The sequence below is a fragment of the Panthera pardus genome, unplaced genomic scaffold (assembly GCF_024362965.1).
Source record: "Panthera pardus isolate Hobbes unplaced genomic scaffold, ASM2436296v1 HiC_scaffold_1, whole genome shotgun sequence".
NCBI classification, from domain to species: domain Eukaryota; kingdom Metazoa; phylum Chordata; class Mammalia; order Carnivora; family Felidae; genus Panthera; species Panthera pardus.
The window spans coordinates 41,207,699-41,230,618 of NW_026526654.1; the positions used below are offsets into that span (position 1 = coordinate 41,207,699).

The 22,920-nt window shown below is 41.0% G+C and overlaps 1 long non-coding RNA gene across 1 annotated transcript; it reads right to left on the reverse strand.

The window, feature by feature from the left end:
- Positions 1-1,692: 1,692 nt before the first annotated feature.
- Positions 1,693-6,783, reverse strand: LOC109264215 (uncharacterized). The gene is made up of 3 exons (XR_008420287.1): positions 6,537-6,783; positions 5,886-5,942; positions 1,693-2,399 (listed from the first exon to the last, which is right to left on the reverse strand). It is a non-coding gene; the product is annotated as an uncharacterized LOC109264215 (long non-coding RNA).
- Positions 6,784-22,920: the final 16,137 nt, after the last annotated feature.

A 22,920-nucleotide genomic window follows, 5' to 3' on the forward strand; every position in this document is an offset into this window, starting at 1 on the left:
TGAGGACTGTGGTCTTTCAGCACTCAGGACACAACTCCCAACTGCTCCTTTTACCTCCCAACTGCTCCTTTTATCAGCATGGCCACAAGCCTCCTCCACTGGACACGAAGGAGAAACAAAGAGGGAGAGAGGAGAACCACCCTTTACTGAGCACCTACTATTCAGTAACTGTGCCCTTAACACCTGGCTTAAATATATTTACTTACTTGGTCCTCATAATAATTTTTCTCCATTTTCAAACAACAAAATTGATATTGAGGGTTTAACCAGTTGTTCAAGGGTGCCCAGGAAAAGACATTTTGCATCCAATTCCTTCTGACTCAGAAGCCCATTATCTTGGTACTTGAATGTGGCCTAAAGATAGCACCTCAAGTGCTATCTGATTTGTATCCATCCTCTGGAACACCCTACCCAGACAGCCCTGGTGAGGTCTGAATCTCTCTGTTGGGTCCACTGTGGATAGACCAGCCTGCTGGGAAGGCAGCAGCTCCCCTTTGCATCAAGCTATTTTCCTCAGCCACTTCTCATCTTCAGAGAGCCAATCAATGTATTGAAAGCAACTCAGAGACCTCCGACATACCAGAAGCATGTTAACTGTAAGGTATTGCATACACACGCTGTATTCTTTATTGTGTGAAAATATGGGGAGAGTGGCTATCAGAAGCAGAGGAGGAGCCCTTGGATGATGACTTAGATAAAAGAGGAAATACCAAAATTGTTAGCAATTTCTGCCTCTTCCTGACCTACAAGTTTTTAATAAAAACAGCTGGGCATGGGGCCATAGAACTTCAATTTCTTATCCCTGCCCTCCCAGTTTACAGCTAAGTTACCTTGTCCAAGACTTTCCTCTCACAGAGCTTCTGTCTCTTCATTTGCAATGAAGTCAACTTCAAATCATTGTTAGAAGCTCAAATAAGAGTTTGTGTATCTGAAAAGGGTGTAGGTAAATACAGCCCAACTATGTATTTCATTTGAACAATAGAGCAGATTTTTTAATGTGAATTTGAACTTAAGAGGGTAATACATTCCCAGTTGGCCACAGTCTCCACTGCTCCCTAAGGTCTTATAATAGCCTCACACAATGACACGGTCTATGTGGCCCTTAAGGCATTAAGTTTGCATCTGATATATTTATATGTCTTCTGCGAACTCTAATAAATTGTAAAAAATGTTATAAATATAACATATTTCTTTGAGGACAAAGATCATATCTTCATATCCTCATGTCATGACAGTTTACAACAGAATGCCAAACACATATTAAGCTCTAAATAGAGGTTTCTGGAAATGAAATCATATTGGTGGTATGATGATAGCTGTTGTGGTACACTTGGGGGCCCCTGGGTGGCTCAGTCGGTTAAGCATCTGACTCAGACGACTCGGCTCAGGTCATGATCTCACGGTTTGTGAGATCTCTGCCTCTCCTCCTCTCATTCTCTCTCTTTCTTTCTTTTTCTTTCTTTCTTTCTTTCTTTCTTTCTTTCTTTCTTTCTTTCTTTCTGTCTCTTTCAAAATAAATAAATAAACTTAAAAAAAAGAAGAAGCTGTGGTACTCTCTATGGAGAATTCATCCTCACAAAGCTGACAAAACTGCAAAACTCTGATTTCCAGGGCCCAAGACACTAACCAGCCTTCTTTTTGCTTTCCAGAAAACCCTCAGATTGTTTTAAAGAAAAAATCTTAATGTTTGGCTTGGGTCAGAAACTTGTATTTGTATTCTGCAGCAATGGTTCAGGTCACGGACATTTTACAAGGAAACCAAATAAGTAAATCAATAGTACAGAAAAGGTTTACCCCAGGGCCCATCTGCTATCCTGTGGTTCATTATAGTACTTAATATTGCCATGATTAGAGTTTCTCTCTTGTGAGTTCAAGGAATAAACAGTATTTTGAATGTATGAAAAATTATTATGTATTCATCTAAACAACTTCCAAAGAATCTTCACACCACACTGAGCACTGGGTATTGCTTGGTGTGGGAGGCGGGGTGCATGCGGGGGGGTGGAGGGGGGGCAAGCCACTGCCAGAACGTGCAGCATGAATAACAGACCGGGCTAGCTACAGGGCAAGGAAACAAGAAGAATAGCTATTTCAGTCCCACTATTCTCAACTTTCTTTTGCAGCTGGGTGCCTTTATTTCCATCTACCAGCAAAAGAATAAAATGTAAGTAAGAAAATTGTATGTTCTAGACCTCTTACCATTAATTTACATAAATGGAAAAAACCCACAAGTTTACATCAGTTCTACTCCCTTATCCATAATTGGATAGTTTTCTCCAGTGGTTTAAATAATACCTTTCAGCCAGAGCTTTCAGATTGTTCCTTCTTACTAACTTCATTCCTCTTGGTCTCTTGTGAGCTGGGTTAATAACAGGAGCATTACTGTCTTTATGTAGTACCTAAAAAGGGAGACAAAATGATTAACCCCAGGTCCCAATCCAACACTAGAAACTGGGCGCTCTCCCCTGGTTCTGTTTTTCTAGTCCCACATCATACCGTTGAATCGCATACTAGAGTTGCTAAGGATTTCAATCAACAAGATGCACTCTACCAGATGTAAGTGGTGGTCAACACAGACACAGGTAGGAGAGAATACATTTCGGCCAAGAGACGTTTGATAGTGTGTCTCAGGAAAAGGTTAATAAACCATCCACTATTCTTACTTTCACTCTATAAAGTAGTGATGCCAGATACGTGGACCATGGATCACCTGGAAATTTGGAGATAATATAAAGAGGGTAGAAGAATCCATATTTTCAAAACCTACATCCTCAAATCTTGTCCATAGATTGTACAAATTTTCTTGCACATAGAGTGGCTACTAATTTTTTTCACATTTACTCATTTTTGAAAGACAGAGAGAACAGAGCGTGAGCAGGGGAGGGGGAGAGAGAGAGGGAGACAGAATCTGAAGCAGGCTCCAGGCTCTGAACTATAAGCCCAGAACCCGATGCAGGGCTCTAACTCACAAACCGCAAGATCATGACCTGAGCCGAAGTTGGACACTCAACCGGCCGAGCCACCCAGGTGCCCCTAGTGGCTACTATTTTTAATCATATATAGCTTATCTATACTGCCCGGTTTATCAAACACCAATGATTTGAAATACTATTAAATTAATTGTGGCCTTGTAAATATGCATCACCCCAATTATTATGAGATAAAACTACAAATGCTATTTCACAGAGTGTATTGGGGAAAAGTGAAGTTTTAAGCAACTAAGCAGTTGGGATCCACTATCCTAAATAAGAATGCTCATGTCTATATTAAAAATAAAATGGGATACAAGGAACTTGGTCTCTTTTTGAGTAATGAATACCTTGAAGCAAAATTTCACCCTTTCTACATGTTATTATTTCCTTTTATACCTTCACACGCCCAATCTTTAAAATGTTTTGATTCTCAAGAAATATTAATTTATTATTTGGTCTTTTCATAGAAGTCATATGCTTTTTATTAGGATTTAAAATTTTTTAAACAAAAAGTCTCTTTTCCCTACTCATTTATTTATTTATTTACTCATTTATTTTCCCTATTTATTTTGGAGACACCTGATTGGGAATTGTAGCTTTGATATTTTTTGTTTAGTTTATTTGTATATATAGCAAATCACAGAATCTCCAACACTGGTTTTCTGCTTTCTCTGATAAACACAATGGGTATTTAATCACCATATTCATTTTTGTCAGGTTCTGGTAATTAAGAACATTCTGCATCCCTTAATTTAGAAATAGAACTATAACCAGTGACATAGTCCTTTGTTTCAGAACTGGCCCCAAGGCAGGTAAGTATTATTGATTCTTCTGCAGAAAGAGTTCTATTTCCTAGAGTTTATTGAGGTAATCCCCAAGCAAACTTACAGGCACAACTCTGATTTCACTATAGACTTCCCACTGGCCAATCTATTGAGTTGAAAACCACTGCCCTGCAATAGAAAGCCTGAGAAAAGGGAAGTTGTCATTAAGGGCATTGTACTGATCTTGTTCCATTGTTGGGAAGTCTATGAGAGACTAAAAGTTCAGAAGAGAATAAATCATAACTCTCTTGTGGGAGTAGGCCAAGGTCTACCTACAACAGCCATGGACAGGGCAGTGATTCACAGCTGACGCTGTTGGGATGGTTTAAACGTATCATCACTTTTATTATAACCATTATCATATTGCACATAATGAAACCAAGATTTAAAATAGCACATTTTTGTTAGGTTTAATTATGAGGTCATTTCAAATGCATATATGCACGCGTGCGCGCGCGCACACACACACACACACACACACACACACAAAGGATGGCATAAATCCTTCTGAGTGTTCTATCCACATATCCCTTTGCTCAGATAATTGATCTTTGTAATCAGAGAAACAATTCTGGATCTCAACCAGGAAATGAGGAAGAAGTGTCAAGAAAAAGTAAAGAACAATAGTGGAATACTTCCTCAAATATGTTATTTCTCAAACTGATGATCAAAATCTCCTGGGGAATTTTTATTTTTTGAATGCAGCTGTTCATCCCTCATGGTTAAAAAGTTTCAACAGGCCAGTGCAGCATCTAGCATTTGTATTTTTAACAACTTTTTAAGTGTTTTTATTTATTTTTGAGAGACAGACAGACAGACAGAGCGAGTGGGGGAGGGGCAGAGAGAGAGAGGGAGACACAGAATTCGAAGCAGGCTCCAGGCCCTGAACTGTCAACACAGAGCCCAACGTGGGGCTGGAACTCACAAACTGTAAGATTATGACCTGAGCCGAAGTCAGATGCTTAACTGCCTGAGCCACCCAGGAGCTCCTAGTGTCTGCATTTTTTTAACCCACAGGATAGCTTCAATAATTAGCCAGATTTGGGTACCACTTACCTGATGTTCTGTTCTTGGATACCACATCCAATTTCATCACCCCCTAGTATGTTCCTGAGCACCCACCAGAATTGCCAACGCAGCACTCAATCCCAGTCTTCCCTACTACCTGAAGCCCAGCTAAAAGCTAATTTCACCACCTCCTCCTTGTTCGCTAGCAGAGAAACAGTAAAGCACAAGCTTGGACTAACCATATCCAATATTTAGTTGATACTCTCTAGCCAAGTTGTTTATAATCTTCATCTGATGACCATTATCTGGGCCAGTCCAGTGGTTCAAAGTTTTCAATGTTAACACCAGTACTAACCAATAAGTAAGAGACTTATGGCCATTTTGAGTGTTAGGCCTCTATTCTGCAGCAGCTACAACAGATTCAAAGAAGCAGACGGAAGGGTAAGGGGGAGCTCCAGCCTTTGCTTTTGCCCTCTTGACTGCACTCCCAATGCTAAGAGCTATCCCCACGGTGACCACACAGCAGTGACAGTATCAAGAGAAGGCTTGGGAGGATCACAAAAGCCTAGTGAATCTCAACTGGGGACTGACGTTTACTTGGCATTGAGTTGAATCATTTTAGTTCAAAGTGATATATGTTTTTTTGTTGTTGGTTTGGGTTTCGTTTTAGAGATTAGTGGCCAAAATAGTAACTTTTGTTCCGAATTAGCTGAGGTACCTATTTCTTTTAGAGATACGTATTCTACCAAGATTTCTGCATCTTCTGGAGCTACTTACCCGCTTCAGAGTTTCTGTGAGAACTCTGGTCTCAAACATTTCATGACTTTGGGTAGAACTTATTCAAAGTGTTCAGGGTTATAGGAAGACTGGAGAATAAGAAGACTTCCACCAGCTACCCCACTCCACTTTTCTCGTTCTTGCCATCGTTACTCTTGTCCCCTCTCCCACATCCCCAGCTCTGAAACCTCAAGACCAAGCAGTACCAAAGTCTGGACATAAGGTACACAGAGCTCTGGAGTCAGACTCCCCCAATTCAAATCCCACCCTAGTCAGCACTGTACCTCTGGACAAGACTGCTTACCATTACGTATGTCATTTGCTCACTGGAAATTGTAATGGTATCTACGTCACTGGGTTACTGAGAAGATGATACCAGACTATGCATTAGAATACAAAACACAGAATGGGGAACATCATAGGTGCTCATGAATGCCACCCAGGGGGCATTCTGATGATCCACTGAGCTAGTGAAATCATGCTCTGGATCTGATCCCTGCTTCATAAATAAGGATCAGTTCAGTGAGTATATATTATTATTAATACTCAATTAAATACTTGGAAAAATCAAATGCCAGTGATTTTAAGAAACTTGCAGTCCAGACAGAACCAATACACAAAGTGACAGAATTAATAAAATAGAAAATAAAAATTAAGCAGGCACATTCCAAGTTGAGTAGTGATATCTCAGGAAAGCATTGTAGAGGAGACATTTTGAACTTGACGTGAAAAATGAGAAGTAACAGATAAGTAAGGGGTTAAGAGAGAAGGATGTTTCAAATGCTAGATGTTGTTAGGAAACAAACATTGATTTACATTGGATGGAAATCATGCAAATTAGCAGGTCCATGCAAAACCCTAGCTAAGGTGAGATGGGGTGGGTGGGGAGGATGAAGACCAGTGAGGGCCAGAAGGAAGAATTTGTGATGAATCTTACGGGGCACTTGCAGCTTACAATGGACTCTCCTTTGTGTGCCATGAGGACATACAATAGCAGAGGATCTGGAGAAGGCGGAGGGCCTCTGAGAAGCAGCAGCCTGTATGGGAAAGTGCAGTGTGGACTTTAGACCTGTGTGGGATGAATGGAGACAGAACAGGTGAATCCAATAATGTTCCAGAAATACTGTCATGACTTAATCTTTTACATACTAGAAATGTCTATGGCTTTATGAAATTAGAATCACTCATACAAAGGGAATAGTGTTTCTGTGACATCATTGTGCCCTTGGGTGACTGCAGTGGTGCAGCGGGCCACGCACACATATACAGGAGCCTTTGAGAGGGGGGCACTAGGGGAATAAAAGCAGGGTCGGCCTGGGAGCAACTGGAAAAACATGGGATCCTAGCTTTGCCAGCTGCCAGCTGAGTGACATTGGGCAAGTCACCTAACCTCGCTGAGCTTCAGGGTCCTTCTAGGAAAAGTGTGGACGTTGCCCACGTTAAACAGTTTGTTGTTCAGATTAAAGGGAACATGTACATCACATACAGTAAGCACTCAGTAAATGCTAGACAGTATTGTAACCTACAGTGCAGGGATCTGAACCCGAACAACATTAAGGGTGCAACCCAGAATCGGGAGTCCTCAAAGACCCAACCAGAAAGTCTACATTTTATCTCATTAAAAAATGTTCTTTGAATTTATTTATATTTGCATTATTCGTATTAAAACTTTTCATCCTTTGCTCTTGTGTGGCAGCTACGAAGCCCCTCAGGGGTTGTGTTTGTCTGCCCCCTAGTGGTAACACAAGCCCATTTCAGACAGGTGAACTATCCTTTCGTGGATCAGAAACCAGAGGCCTGGAGAGGTAAAATGACTTCCCCAAGGTCATAGTGTTTTAAGAGGCAGAATTGGAATGCAAACCGCATCACTCCTCTTTATGATTTGTTCTACCAACTGTAGAGAGCAGAGGGAAGTTTAAGCAGGACGTTTAATGGATATCAAGTACAGATATCCCTTTATTTCACCTCTCTTAAGCAACAAGGCCATTTTCCTTGAATAATGAAGGGGATTACGTTGCAAGGCTCTCCACCACCCGGCTAACCTCCCATGGTGCCAGGTACAAATGGTTGTGGGAAAACAAAAGGAAGGCTCTAGATGCTTGTGATCAGGGCTAGGCTCCCACGGGCAGAAAGAGCTAAGTTGAACCATATTAAGAAAATCCTGGGGCCCCTGGGTGGCTCAGTCGGTTAGGCATCCGACTTCGGCTCAGGTCATGATCTCACAGCTTGTGAGTTCGAGCCCCGCGTCGGGCTCTGTGCTGACAGCTCAGAGCCTGGAGCCTGCTTTTCATTCTGTGTCTCCCTCTCTCTCTGCCCCTCCCCTGCTTCTGCTCTGTCTCTGTCTCTCAAAAATGAATAAATGTAAAAGACAAATTAAAAAAAAAAAAAAGAAAAAGAAAATCCTGATGTGGGGGTCACCAAGAATGTTTTCTACCAGGAAACTGGCCACAGTGGGACAGAAGGAATAAAAGTCCTCTCACCTTCACCTGAGTCATGGTGGGCTGGGTACCCTGGGCTTGAGGCCAGATGAATCCCAGTTGTCTCTCACTTGTTCCGTGGTCTTCAACTAATCTTCAGAGACTCAATTTTGTCATCTGGAAAAGCCTAGTTTGAGAACAAATACTTGAGGAGAAAAAAATGATATTTGAGTACCAAATGCCAACATTTCAAAAGTAAAAGAATTTTTTACATAACAGAGTTTTATATAAATGCAAGTTGAGACCGATTTCAGTTGCACTAAAAGGTGGGCATAAAGTCTAGAGCATTTTAAGAAGTGTTTCGAAGTCATGATGGTTCTGTTGTGAGCAAGGATCTTAACTCTCTGAGGCTTACTAGAATGCATCTGAAAATACAATGCACACTTTTCAGGTTAATAATGAGAGTTTGTGGCATGATGTTTAGATGTTCAATAAGTGGTAGTTGAATCTAAAATGAGGACAGCCAGCCCTCAATTTTCTTCCACCTAAAACTATAAAATACACAGGGCAGGACCCAGAGAAGAAACTCAAATCATTCCAACTGAAAATTTGGCTAGAAGTTCAGTTGGCACACAGGATTATGACTCTGTGGATTTGTAGAAGGATAAATTGGGGACAGTACTACAGACGGGGCACAAATAGGTGGGCTTCTGGACGTCCCATCTCTGATTTAAACTAAGCAGCCACATTTTACATGATTTTATTCGGAGTGAAAAGTTTCTGCCATAAGACACCTGCTCAAAATATGATGGGAGTGGATCATGGCCCTCATGAGGCCTGGTGGCGAGCCTCATCCTGATTAGCTGGGCCTTCCAACACGTTTCAGAAGTGGCACCATGAACGCCAACAACTTGTCTCTCAGCGAGGATGGATAATAAGTAAAGGGAAGAGGCTGCGTAGGAGTCACACACAGAGACATCATTCAAGTAGCTGACATGACAAAGAGCATACGTACTTTGTGCCAGGCACTGACTCATGCCGAAGATTAATTCAGTTAATGCTCATAATAACTGCATGATTCATGATCCCCATTTTACAGAGGAGGAAACAGAATGGTGAGGCATCCAGAAAGTGAGTAGTGGAGCCCAAGGAAAAGCCACATTTTGGCACCAAAATCTGCACTTGTGGGGCATCTGGGGGACTCAGTCGGTTAAGCATCTGACTTTGGCTCAGGTCATGATCTCACGGTTCAAGCCCTATATCAGGCTCTGTGCTGACAGCAGGGCCTGCTTCAAATCTCTTTAGATCCTCTGTCTCCCTCTCCCTCTGCCCTTCCCCCTTTCACACACTCTCTCTCAGAATAAATAAATAAGCATTAAAAAAAAAAAGACCTGCACTCTTAACCTCTATGCCATATTCCTTATCCATACAAAAAGGTTGTGTGAAGAACCATGACTATGAAAAAAAAAACAAATAAAAACCTGTCAGTTCCAGTGACATCAGCAGTGTCACACTGGTGGACAAGAGACCATAGACCATTATAAGATGGAACTTTTAGTCAAAATACACTTCTCTGAATTTCCTACCAAGAAAGCCCTAACTGTGGAAAGGTCATGGCCATGTCCCTAACACAGGCCACTTAGAGGGAAAAATTCTTCTGGAAGATTATTTTGACCTAAAAATTCACATGTGATCAATATACTTTATAAGTGGGATTGACATTTTTTAAATATTTCAATATGAAAATGGTAACTAACAGTGAAATGGCCTAACCCCACCTCCCCTTCACCCACCACCATCACCACCCATCCAGTAAAATGACCCTCCCATGTTTATCCCACAGTCTCATGTCCTCTGGGGAGAAGCACAACTGTACAAGATGGGAAATCTGTCTGCCATGGCCTGTTGGGTATGTTCTGGAACTTTGCCATATCACTCTCCTCGACAAATCCCACGCTTTTGGACCTACTCTCCCATTAATGACCTAACAGTGGGGCAGGGGTATCTTCCTACCCTGGAAGAGACAGTTTTACCATGAAATTAATAAAGCATAAGATTCAGGCCCCTTACTGGTATAGTGATGTGTTGACATAGTCCTAAGATTTGGTAAAGTTTAAAAAAGAGAAATATTTTAACCACAATCAGTTAAGACCTCTGTCTCTTTCCAGTCCTATTTTCCCTCCATTAGTGTCCCTCCTCTTATCAGACGGCTGTGGAATGGCCCTGGGCATTTTGAGGATCTAGCTAAAAAGAAGTTGATTCCAGGATTTTATTTGTGTGATATGTCCCCGTGCCTTGTTACTTCTGCATGTTGTTAGCTATCTCGGCATAGGAAGGACTTCCAGGAAATGGCTGTCCTCCTCCATGCTGACCCATTCTACAATGTCATGATGTGACAGTGAAGACAAAAGTCAAATGAGATGTGAATGTGGTCCCACAACATCCAGCTTTAGAAATATTTGGTCAGAGGTTAAAAAAACAAGGATAGAAATGAATAAAACTGAAAGCCACTTTGCGGAAAAATCTTTCAAATCTTACAGTTCATATTTGAAAGAAATTTGTGAGATTTTCCAATTTTGAGAACTTTGGAAATTCACATGGCAGAAACAAAAAAAGGTGTGAAGCTGAAAGAAATGTATAAACCATCAGTAATATTTTGCTCAATGATGCTAAAGGAAAGACTAAATTATCTATTGTCTCCATAAACATGTATTACACCATCAAAGTTGAATGAAGAAGTAATCAAAGAGTGCACAGCCAAAACTGTAAGGGAAAATCATTCTACAGGGTGTCGGGCAGTTAATGGGTAAAATGCCCTAACTAGACTCTGATGCTTGAAAAAACTTGTCAGCTTTTTCAATTTTGTAATTTCTTGGGATTTTCTTTTGTAAATATTTACTCTTGTATTTATTTTTGCATTCCCTCTTAAAGAGGGTGACTAATTTTCACAAGCTTGAGGCCCCATCAGTTTGTATCTGCCCCTCCTGCCTCAGTGCCTCACCCCCCAATTTCCTCAGACCATTTGTATGCACCTCCCTCTGAAATGTTCTTACCCTAATAAACTACACATTCACTACCTCATTTCATTCATGTCTTAGTCCCCTCAGGCTGTTGTTGTAAGAGAATACCATGTGTTGGTAGCGTATATACAGAAATTTATTACTCATAGTTTTGGAGGCTGGGAAGTCCTAGATCAGGGCACTGCTTCAGTGTCTGGTGAAATACCCCTTCCTAGTTATTAGATGGCTGTCATTTCCCTATGCCCTCACATGGTGGAAAAGACAACTAAGACCTCAATTATAAGAACACTAATCTCATTCTTGAGGGCTCCACTCCCATGACCTAATCACCTCCCCAAAACCCCACCTCCAAATACCACCACAATGAGCATTAGGATTTAACATATGAATGGGGGGGTCGTGGATCATTCAGTCTTTAGCAATTCAGGTGTCTGCTTAGATTTCACCATAGCCAAGAATCCTTCCTTGGTCACTCTGTCTAAAATGGAATCCCCTTTATTTCCCATTACTACCCATTTATACCACTTTACTTCACAACACTTACCACCTGCCATATTTGTGTGTCTCATACCGTGATATAAACTCTGTAAGAGAGGTGTCATCATTTGTTTCGTTCACTGCTTTATCTGCATTTTTGAGATCAGTGCCTGGCTCATAGTGGGCACTCAATATTTGTGGTTTGAATGAACAAAAATATGTGTGTGTGCATGGAGAGAGAGAAAGAGATGCTGAAATCCAATGAAGGGTTGATCTGCCTAATGAGAACTCTTTGGGCTCAATTAACACTGTGAACATGCAGTTCAAAGAAGGAGCAAGAGCAGCCCTCACGTCCCTGTGGTCCTCATGCCTTTGCCCACTTGGGCCAGCTGCATATTTCATTTTAACAGGTGATAATTCCAGCAGTCTGCTTACTGTTTTCTTGAAGGAGCCCCGGGTAAACAATCTAAAACGAATAAAAATTTTATTTAAAACACTGGCAGTTTTAAAATCAAGACCCAAGTGTTCTAGCAAATAAAGACTTGCCTCCCCCACAGAGAGAGTCAGCAAGAAATGGCTGCAGCAGAATCCTCACTGCTAAGTGTACGTGGCTCATTAGCAGAAGAAGCATGGAGATTCCTGAAACATGACAGCCTCTCAAAGCTGGCGTACTGGGGGAGAGGCACGGTCTCTCCAGGCCACTGCTTACTGCACTAAAGCCTTCCCTAATCCATTCCTGCACAGTAGAAAAGCCACCTTAACTTTTCCACAATGCTACAAGCCCATAGGAGACAATGATCATTTAAATTTCCTGTTAATCCTTTAGCCGTTCTCTGGTAGGAATCAGCTCTGGGATGTGCTAAGACTACTAATATTGGACTGATCAGAGATTCAAAAGCTGACTAGAAAGTTATAAATCTGGGAGAGGCAAGAGAAGAAAAAAGAAAAAACAAACAAAAACTACTCCGGATTTCCCATCTTGTGCTAACACTGCCACCTAGTGTTATAAATACATAAAAGACATTCTTTTTATAATTGTATGTATTTATAAATACATAAAAGTCAAAATCCTCATCAAGACCAGAATTAGGAACACAGTTGCACTGTATGCTGTCAATCTGCTAAGATTATTCCAATCCTCTTTCATCTCAAAAGCTGAAATAAAGGTTCTAGAAGATAGTTTCTTTATCCTTTCTTCCAAAACTGAGCTATCACCATTCTGCCAGCCACTTTTCTAAAAGCTTTACATGAATTAACTCAGTTCTTGGTCACAAGAAGCTCATGAGATGTAGTCTATTAGTAACCCACTTATTACTTCTGTTTTACACATGAGAAAAGCAAGGCATGGAAAGGCCATCAGTCAAGTTTATACCTCTAGTAGACAGCCATACCACAGACCCTGTGACTCTGAACAGTCACTATTTTCTTAACCATTAGACCATCCTGCCCTCATACCCAGTGCTAATCACCATGAAGGCAACACAAAATAATTAGAAAACTTGGATCCAACCATCAAGGAGTTAAGGGACAAAAAAATACAATTCTTTATGGAAAAAGTGAAGCTCAGGTTTGAGACCTAGTGTTTTATCCCATCACCCACTGCTTTTCCTATGGAGATTTGTATCTCTGAGAGTTCAGGTTTCTACCACCAGCTGTATCATAACCAAACAAAAGAGTGAGTCCCACTGCTCATGCTCCAATTCTCCAGCAGATGTAAATGTGTTTCAACACAATCCTCTTCACCTAGGGCAATAAAAATACATTAAAAGGGTGTAAGATGGAAAAAAAAACCCACATAGGAAAAGACAGACCTAAGTTCCAGTTCTGGTCTGAGACCCCTGAATCAATTCAATTTTTGCTTCTTTGGGCTTCAGTTGCCAGGACTGTAAACATTTTTAATCCCACCTCTGAAAATCATGTACCACTTCGGTTTAGAAAAAACATCACCCCTTTTATTAATATTTATGTATAATCACACACAAGCACTATAGTAAGTTGTATACAATCAAAAATGCTAAAAATAGAAGGTAAAAAAAGATCAACATAAAAAGGAGAATTTTAAACTATTTATTTATTGGTATAAAACTTTCCTCCTCAAAATTGTTATTTTTCTAGATGTTTTTATAAACACAATTATGAATGAAAATTCCCTAATTTTATAAAATATCTTGGTTGTTGATAAAAAATATATATATTGGAAGAAAACAAAGGATTAGAAGATTTGGGTGTGGGCTTATGTACAGACATCCTTGGTCTGCATGCTGTCACACAGAGGCAGGTGGAAAGTTTGTCCTTGGCTGGTCCTAAGTCCTGACACTCATTGCTCAACGCTACCTACCGTTTAGGCAGAAGTTTTGTTAAAAATGAGCTGGTAAACTGGAATTAAAATAAAAACTTAAAAAAATGAGTTGGTAAATTTTCATCCTGCTATATTTACTCACTGAATGTTCCGTTGGTGTAAACTTAAACATATTGCTTCAAACTCTAAAATATATCATTTGAAAATATTTTTTTTTTTTAATTTTTTTTCAACGATTTTTATTTATTTTTGGGACAGAGAGAGACAGAGCATGAACGGGGGAGGGGCAGAGAGAGAGGGAGACACAGAATCGGAAACAGGCTCCAGGCTCCGAGCCATCAGCCCAGAGCCTGACGCGGGGCTCGAACTCACAGACCGCGAGATCGTGACCTGGCTGAAGTCGGACGCTTAACCGACTGCGCCACCCAGGCGCCCCTGAAAATATTTTTAAACACACTAGTTTCCAATGAAAATTGTTATGCATGAAATATTTACTTTGTTTTTGCAACAAAACCATATTAACAATGGGAATTTTTCAAACATTAATCTTCAAAATACTCTATGGCCTATGCTTTTTTCAAAAGGAGTTATTTCTTATTCATTTTTTAATTTATCACCTTTATTGTATAAGAAGATTATGGAGTTTGTTTTTGTACTTTAAATATCTACTAGAAAAACTACGGACAGCCAAGGAAAAGGAAAAGGTCAACAAATTTGGGACGCTATTTTGCAAAGGAAAAAAATGCATAACATCTTCAAGTTCAACAACTGCCAAAGCAATGAAAACAAAGCCATCGAACATTGTTGCCATCAAGTATAGCAAAGAAAACAACACATGATTTTCATAGTCATTCTCTATTTCATTACAAAGTGGTATTCTAGTCTGGTAAAGACCTTGTTTATAAAGAGTAGAAAAGTGGTTCCCAGGGGCTGGGGGGAAATAGGGACACTTGATAAAAAGGTATAAACTCTGCTACAAGATGAATAAGGTGTGAGGATCTGATGTAGATCATGGTGACTTTAGTTGATAACAATGTATTGTATACTTGAAATTTGCTGAAAGTAGAATTTAAATGTTCTCACCCAAAAAAGGGAAGAAATACAGCAGTCTCCCCCTTATCCTCAGGAAATACGTTCTAAGCCCCCTAAGTGGATGCCTGAAACCATGGATAGTATGGAACCCTACGTATACTATGTTTTTTCCTATGCACACATACGTAAGATAATGCTTAATTTATAAATTAGGCACAGTAAGAGATTAGCAGTGATTAATAAAATAATGATAATAATATACAGTCATAAAAATTATTTGAATGTGGTCCCTCAAAATACCTTACTGTACTCACCCTTTTACTTGTATTGATGTGAGATGACCAAATGCCTACGTAATGAGAAGAAGAGGTGAATGACATAAACATCGTGAGGTAGTTAGGCTACTATTGATTTCCTATTGATTTCTTAACCATTTTTCAGGAGGAGGATCACCTGCTTCTGGATCATGGTTGAGTGATGGTTGGGCGGGGGGTGGTTGCAGGGGAATGTTAACTGAAACCACAGAAAGCAAAAGCCAGGGTAAGGGGGCACCGCTGTATGTGGGGTGATGGATAGGTTACTCGACTCGATCGCAGGACTCCTTTCACAATGTATATGTGTATCAAATAGCTGAGAAAAGATTTTTATAAACTTGACATTCGTGAATTTCTGGCTACAATTTAAAGCTAAAACTTGCAATAAATGAGGTAAAATAGCATAATAATAATGATAATATGTGAGACGCTCTGTAACTATGTCCTGGAAGCTCCTTTTTATTCCAAAATACTGTTTCATCAAGGTGTACACATGCACAGTTTTACCATAAATAACTTCTTAAATGTTTGAGAAGTAGAGTGCATGTGAGCAGGTGAGGGGGGAAGAGCAGAGACAGAAGGACAGAAGGGGGCTTCTGATCTAAAGAAGGACAGAAGATCTAAAGGGGGCTCTGTGCTGACAGCAGAAAGCCCAACACAGGGCTCAAACTCCTGAGCACTGAGATCAGGTCCTGATCCAGTACCCCCACCATAAATAATTTTTAATACAGAAATCATTTACAGGACTTCCGGGTGGCTCAGTTGGTTAAGTGTCTGACTCTCGGTTTCAGCTCAGGTCATGATCTCACGGCTTCAGGGGCTCGAGCCCCACATCAGGTGTCGGGCTTTGCACAGGCAGCGCAGAGCCTGCTTGGGATTCTCTCTCTCTCCCTCTCTGTCCCTCCCCCACTTGCACTGTGTCCGCCTCTCTCAAAATAAATAAATAAACTGGCTGGCACAGTCGTAGAAAGCGTAACTCTTTAAAAAAGAAAAAATAGTAATTTATGTTGATTTTGTCTTCCGGAATGTTTTCCCGCTGACGGCTCGTAAAGAAATAGTTCTTCTTGTATTTCATCACTGAAACAGAATTTAGCAAATACCACACACTAAGATATGATGGAAATACCTGTACTAGTAGCAAACCTCGTCCAAGGAATTGTTTTCATACTTGTTTCTTCTGGACTTCAGCAATATTTTCTGTGCCTCTCCCTATAATACCAGTTGCCGAAGGAATACATGCGTGTCAGGTTCCATCCTTTGGCATTATTTCAGCTTTTTTAACCTCAGCAGGAAGAACAAGACTATTTGTCTTTCTACTATCTGCAAGAGACACTTGTAAACATTTATCGTGATATGTGGTATGTAAAGGACAGATTAAATCTTGACTTTAAACAGCACTGAAAAATTTGTAGAGGTTCTGCTTTTTTTTTTTTTTTTGATGTGTATTTATTTTTGAGAGAGACAGAGAGTGCGAGCAGGGGAGGGGCAGAAAGAGAGGGAGACACAGAACTCAGAGCAGGCTCCAGGCAATGAGCACAGAGTCCCGTGCGGGACTCAAACTCATGAACCAGGAGATCATGACCTGAGCCCAAGTAGGAAGCTTAACCCACTGAGCCACCCAGGCGCCCCTAGAGGTTCTTCTTCACGCTCTTCACGCTTAGTCTTTTTTTAACCTTGCAAGGTGATGTCACAAGTAAATTGTAATACGTCACAACGTGCCAAATGAGGGCACCGTTGTCAACCCCTCCACGGTACGGAATTCCCATTTAGCCTTCAGGGTACCTTGTGTCTTCTGTGCCACAAGTGACTAACAGACATAAAGACAGGCATGTGTGTGTCAACCTTTGTATGAAATATGAGAAAAGCTTAATTTTTTTTGAAACATATGTGCTCTCTCAAAAATAAATACACATTAAAAAATTTTTTTTAAATGGGGGCACCTGGGTGGTTCAGTTGGTTAAGTGTCTGACTTTGGCTCAGGTCATGATCTCGAGGTTTGTAGGTTCAAGCTCCATGTTGGGCTCTGTGCTGACAGCTCGGAGCCTGGAACCTGCTTCAGATTCTGTGTCTCCCTCTCTCTCTGCCCCTCTCCCACTCGTGCTCTGCCTCTCTCTCTCTCCCCCTCTCTCAAAAATAAACATTAAATTTTTTTTAATTTGAACATAAAACATAAATAAATGTAATATATTCTTCCTACAACACAATGGATCATCTTGCTTGCACCTCATTTTGGAGAGCACTCCCACAAGAAATGTGTTGTGAACTGGAAAAGCAGGCAATGTCCAGGTCATTGGAACCACCACCATCCCAGTGAAAATTAAGTCTCCTGGAATTATAAATGCCATTTTACTGCATCTCTTAGCGATGAGCACATATTTATAAATACAATTTGAGAGACATATTTTTAGTCAGAATCATCCTAATTTACTCCTTTTAAAGAGGCATGAGGGGAGGGTATGAATTCCTGTGCGTGGTTGGTAAATACCAAGGTGACTGTGGAATGCTAACTAAGGGCCCATCCTAATCTCTGGAACCTGTGAAATGTTACATTCTATGAAAAAGGGGCTTTGCAGATGTGATTAAGGATCGAGGGGTGGATCCCCCTTTCCACAAGAAAGAAAGAATTCAAACTACCAGCAGGCTCTATGGTCTTGCTTCATATCCTAAGCTTTGAGGCCAGCTGGCTCCAGGTGGAGAGGCAGAGCCCTGAACAGAGGACACCCCCAGTCCTGTCTGGCTCCCCACTGCTCCTGACTGCCGTCTTTTCAACCACAACATGGCTCTGGAAACTTCCTTCCCACCCAAGGTTCTTCCCATGAAGTTAGTTTCCGGCCTGTGTTCCCATTATCCCAGCCTCCTGCCCATCCTTCCCTCCATCTGGCTGGACTGATCCTGACCTCCAGGGCTAACAACGCCCTTCCAGTCTGCTTGGGTTTCTCGGTTTCTCACACACACACACACACACACACACACACACACACACACACACACACACAGCAGACCTCTTGATCCAGGGAGCGGCATATTTGAAGTGAAGGGATGGATGCTGGAGAGGCATCCTGGATAAGTTGTACTGCACAGACCTCCAAGCCATTGATCAGATGGGAAAGGGGACACCCCAGTGGATGCTATCATGTAGGGCTGACCAAGTCGAAAGATCAGAGAGGACAACAGGACTGCAGTGAACATCGGCACAGAAACCGGGGAGAACAAAGTGCTTCCACAGACCCTCCACAGGGCCATGACTCTGCCCCGAGGTGACCAAGGCCAAAGGGCAGGTGCCACCCAAGGGAAAATCCTGATTTGACGGGATCTAAATCTGAAAAAGTTGGAGAGAACAAATAGACTAGATCTGAGTTTTCTGCCTTCAGATGGACCGGGGCTGTAAGTAGATATTAATTTCAATGACAAAAGTCATTTTCATAGCTGAACTTCATAGTATGAAAATACCACACGTGCTATTATGTCCCTAATTAACCTGGCACATGGCAAACAATCAATAAACATTTGTGAAGGTGAACCAGGGAGAGGCTCTTTCTTCTCTCTCTCTCTCTCTCTCCTATCCACTTCACCTGGCCTCCTCTTCGGCTTGGGGCTATACTCCCCAGACTACAATTTACACATATTCAGAATGAAGGCATCGAGGACGTCTGAAACCTCACTATACCTCTGAACTTAAAACTGCCACAAACTGAGCATTTTATGACTTGTGATCAGAGGGAGCTGGTTTGATCTGGAAGAAGAAATGGATTTGAGAGCACCCACAGACGTCCTCTGGCCATCTTTGAGGGCTGTTTTCCTGACACCATAGAACAGGTTGAACAGGTGAATGAGCCTCTGACAAATGTAAGAGGAACTCTCTATTTAGCCTGAAGTGGCAACTGGCAGATCAATGCCTCACATGCAGGTCTGTGACACCGAATTCATTATGGATCTAATAAGGCATTTTAGCTTAAAAAAAAAAAAAGTAGCAGCAATTGGCACACAAAAATATGCAAGCTAAAAGTCTGAATGTAACCTAGAAAACACTGCTACATTAAATCATTTTCCTGATTTCTGCCAGGCCTCTCCTATGCTCCTATGGAATGCTAAATAAATCCTATTTTTTCTTTAATTTTAATACCAAGAAGTTTTAATAACCTTCCAAAGATTGTATTCTAAAATTGGTGTTGAAAATACTATTGAAGAAGAGCTTTGAGGATCTTGATAGCATAAGCACTAAAGATTTTCACACAGGGGTGCCTGGGTGGCTTAGTCAGTTAAGCGTCTGACTTTGGCTCAGGCTACAATTTCATGGTTCATGAGTTTGAGCCCCACATCAGGCTCTGTGCTGACAACGCAGAGCCTGCTTAGGATTCTCTCTCCCCCTCTGTCTCTGCTCTTCCCCCAGGCTCTCTCTCTCAAAACTAAATAAACATTTTTTAAAAAGCTTCACAGAGAGTTGTCAAACAGATCTTTGAGAGTTATGGGGTCAACTGAATGTGTTAAACAATATCATGGGATTATAACATATAAAATCCAAAATCTTAAGAAGTTTAAAATTTAGTCATAAAGAGATGAGTATTTAACCCTTGATATCCTTTTATGAATTTTTATATAAGAAACCTGAAAAAGCATGACTGTTTTGTACATTCATATTCACAAAGTATTCATAAACTATCATTTCCCAATTTTTCCCCTCATCACCACCATGAGTTGATCTTTATTTGCTTGAACATATTAACTGTTCTAGCAACTACTCCCTCATATGGTCCTTTCCTTGTTGGATATGATAAAATATTCTCATTCCTTCTCCTGTTCTGTGTTGTTCTTTAAGAAACTCACTGGCAAAGGGGCACCTGGGTGGCTCAGTCGGTTGAGCGTCCGACTTTGGCTCAGGTCATGATCTCAATGTTCATGAGTTCGAGCCCTGCGTTAGGCTCTGTGCTGACAGCTCAGAGCCTGGAGCCTGCTTCACATTGTGTGTCCACCCCCCTCTTTGCCCCTCCCCCACTTGCACTGTCTCTCTCAAAAACAAACATTAAAAAAAAAAACCTCACTGACAAGGTGTTGATTATGAAAGCAAGACAGAGTCTTGCACAATGCAAATACTCAATTTTCCAGAGCATTCATAAAGGCTAACAACTGTGGTACACGTTGTGGTTGACTCTGCAACATTTACTCCATGATACTCTAATTAGCAATAGCATGATTTGGAAGTTGGACTCCACTTAACGGGGTCCTGATTACCAAAATATGGGATTACGCTTGGTTCAAATATAGGCAAATAAGTGCAGAGCTCAACACAGGCCTCAAACTCATGAACCGTGAGATCATGTCCTGAGCCGAAATCAAGAGTTGGACACTTAACCAACTGAGTCACCCAGATGCCCCACCATTTTTTTCTATTTAAACCCAGCTACCTTCAGACCCTTCTCATATGTCAAGTTTACAGTTAAGTCTAAAACAGAACTCTCTCACAACAGTATCAGTCTCTACACTCTCCAAGCTTGAGGTCCCAGAGCTATTTTTTCACTTCAGGTTTTGGAGTCATGATCTCTAACCTTATTCCTTTTTGTAGTCTCCCTACCTGGGAAGATCCTCATGGCTTCATGGATACACTACCACAAACAGACTACCGAGGAATATTCCCATTCCTCTGCAAAACATACCAAACGGCGTATGGTTTTGTTGGGAAAACAAAGTAAGGGAACAAATTCTGGGAGTTTGATCTCAACTCAAGGGGTATTTTGTCCCATCTACAAGATCTGCCAAGGTTGTATCTGCTCTTAAAGATGCTGTTCAAATAGCAACTCTGCAGTGAAGTCACTTCTACTCCCTTAGTATAAAGGACACACGGATTCTCACACACTCTATTTCCCCGGCCTCTTATACCATGTACTAGAATCTTGTGGAGGTGTGCCTGTCTCCTCCATACGAGAATAAGGATTGCTTTGTCTTCATCAAATATACTCCCAGCACCTATGTGTTTTATGACAAGAATCTGGAAGTTGGTTTTTCCTGTCCCATACACATGAATTTTAAACACAAATTAGGGTTTTTTTAATGCCATTTTTACTGGTATGAACTGGGACTTGCGTTAGCATGCCTTTAATCCCTCTTTCAGATTGCAGGGATGGATGTTAAAGTGCTAAATAAAACAAGTTGAATCCCAACCCTGACATACCCTTTTAGACACATCCCTCAATTCTAACCGGCAGTGCTTATTATTCTGTTTCTCTTCATTGGAATCCAGATAGTTTCTAATTTGTTTGGCTAGTTCTCACCCTGTGATATAAATGAAAATTAGGTAAAATGCCAAGTTTACATTCTTGAATACAACAAACTTTCATCCTACTTTCCTTTCTGAAGTTAGTGCTGTCCTTGGACACCTTCTCTATTTACTCAGAATCCAGATGAGTCTTCCTGGTTCTTGGCTTTAGTTTTAGCTATATACTGATGGGCTCTACATTCATCTCTGAACCCTTGAACTCCAGACATGCCTAGCCAGCTGCTTACTCTACACTGTCATTTCATGATCTATAGACTGTTCAACCTTTACCCTGTTTAAAAACCAAACCTCTGATCTCCCTGCCCCACTACCACAAATGTGCTTTACCCACAACCTGACCCCTTCCAAGAAATGAAGATTCCATTTTTCAGTTCCTCAAGACAATACTATAGACTTTGACTCTTCCCTTTCTCTCCTGTTCCATCCAGTCCATCATCGAATTGTCAGCTTCACCTGCAAGACCCATGCACACGCCATATAATCTGCCTACTCCTCCTTCCCTCCCCTGCCCCTACCCTGTTGAAGAAAACATCATCTGCTTGGACCATTTCAATAGAATCCAAACTCATCTCCCTGCTTTTACCTTTGCCCTTCTCCAATCTCTAGTTCACACAGTGGTCTGTAGTCCTTATAAAACGTAATTCATTTCACTCCTCTGCTCAACCCTCCGACATCTCTTTGTCTCATTCAAAGTAAGGTCCAAAGTCCTATAACAGCCCGCTGACCTGTGCCTTCCCTCTCCACATCTCCTACCACCCTTTCATTCTGTTCGAACCCCATGGTTGCTTCGTGAACACAGCATGTATTCTCCTACCTCAAGACTTTTGCACTTGCTCTCCTCTATGTCTGGAATGCTTTCCTCTCAAGTACCTGTAAGGTTTGCTCCCTCATTCCTTCAGGGCTTGGCTCAAAGGTCAAAGAGGCAGTCTCTGACAACCCTTACAAAACAAAACAAAACAAAACAAAACAAAACAAAACAAAACAAAAAAACAAAAAACAAGCAAACAAACAAAATGCATGGCCAAACTCTCATTTTCACACTTGTCGATCCTCCTTATACCTTGGGTCATTTGTTTTTCGATGCCCTTATTATAAATTACATTTTCCTGCACTTATCCTTTCTCTCCCCCCACTTGAAATCTAAGCCCAATCAGAAGCAAGACTTTGTATTGATTTGTTGCTCTATCTACAGTGCCCAAAACTACCTGGGACATAAAGTACAATTAAAAAATACTGAATGACTGAATCTTTCCTTGTTCCTAGATGAAGTAACACATACTCATGTGCTTCTACAAAGGTATCTAGAACCAGTGTCTTAGAAGAAAACCTCTGAAAACTGTCTTAACAATTTATACTAACAAAATTGATATCACTAAGCAAGATAATGTGAGAAACATGAGAAAAAAGTCGTGAGAACATAATGAGATGAAAAGTGAACAGATAAGGTGAAAACACAAGACTGGGGCACCTGGGTGGCTCAGTCAGTTAAGCGTCCAACTTCGGCTCAGG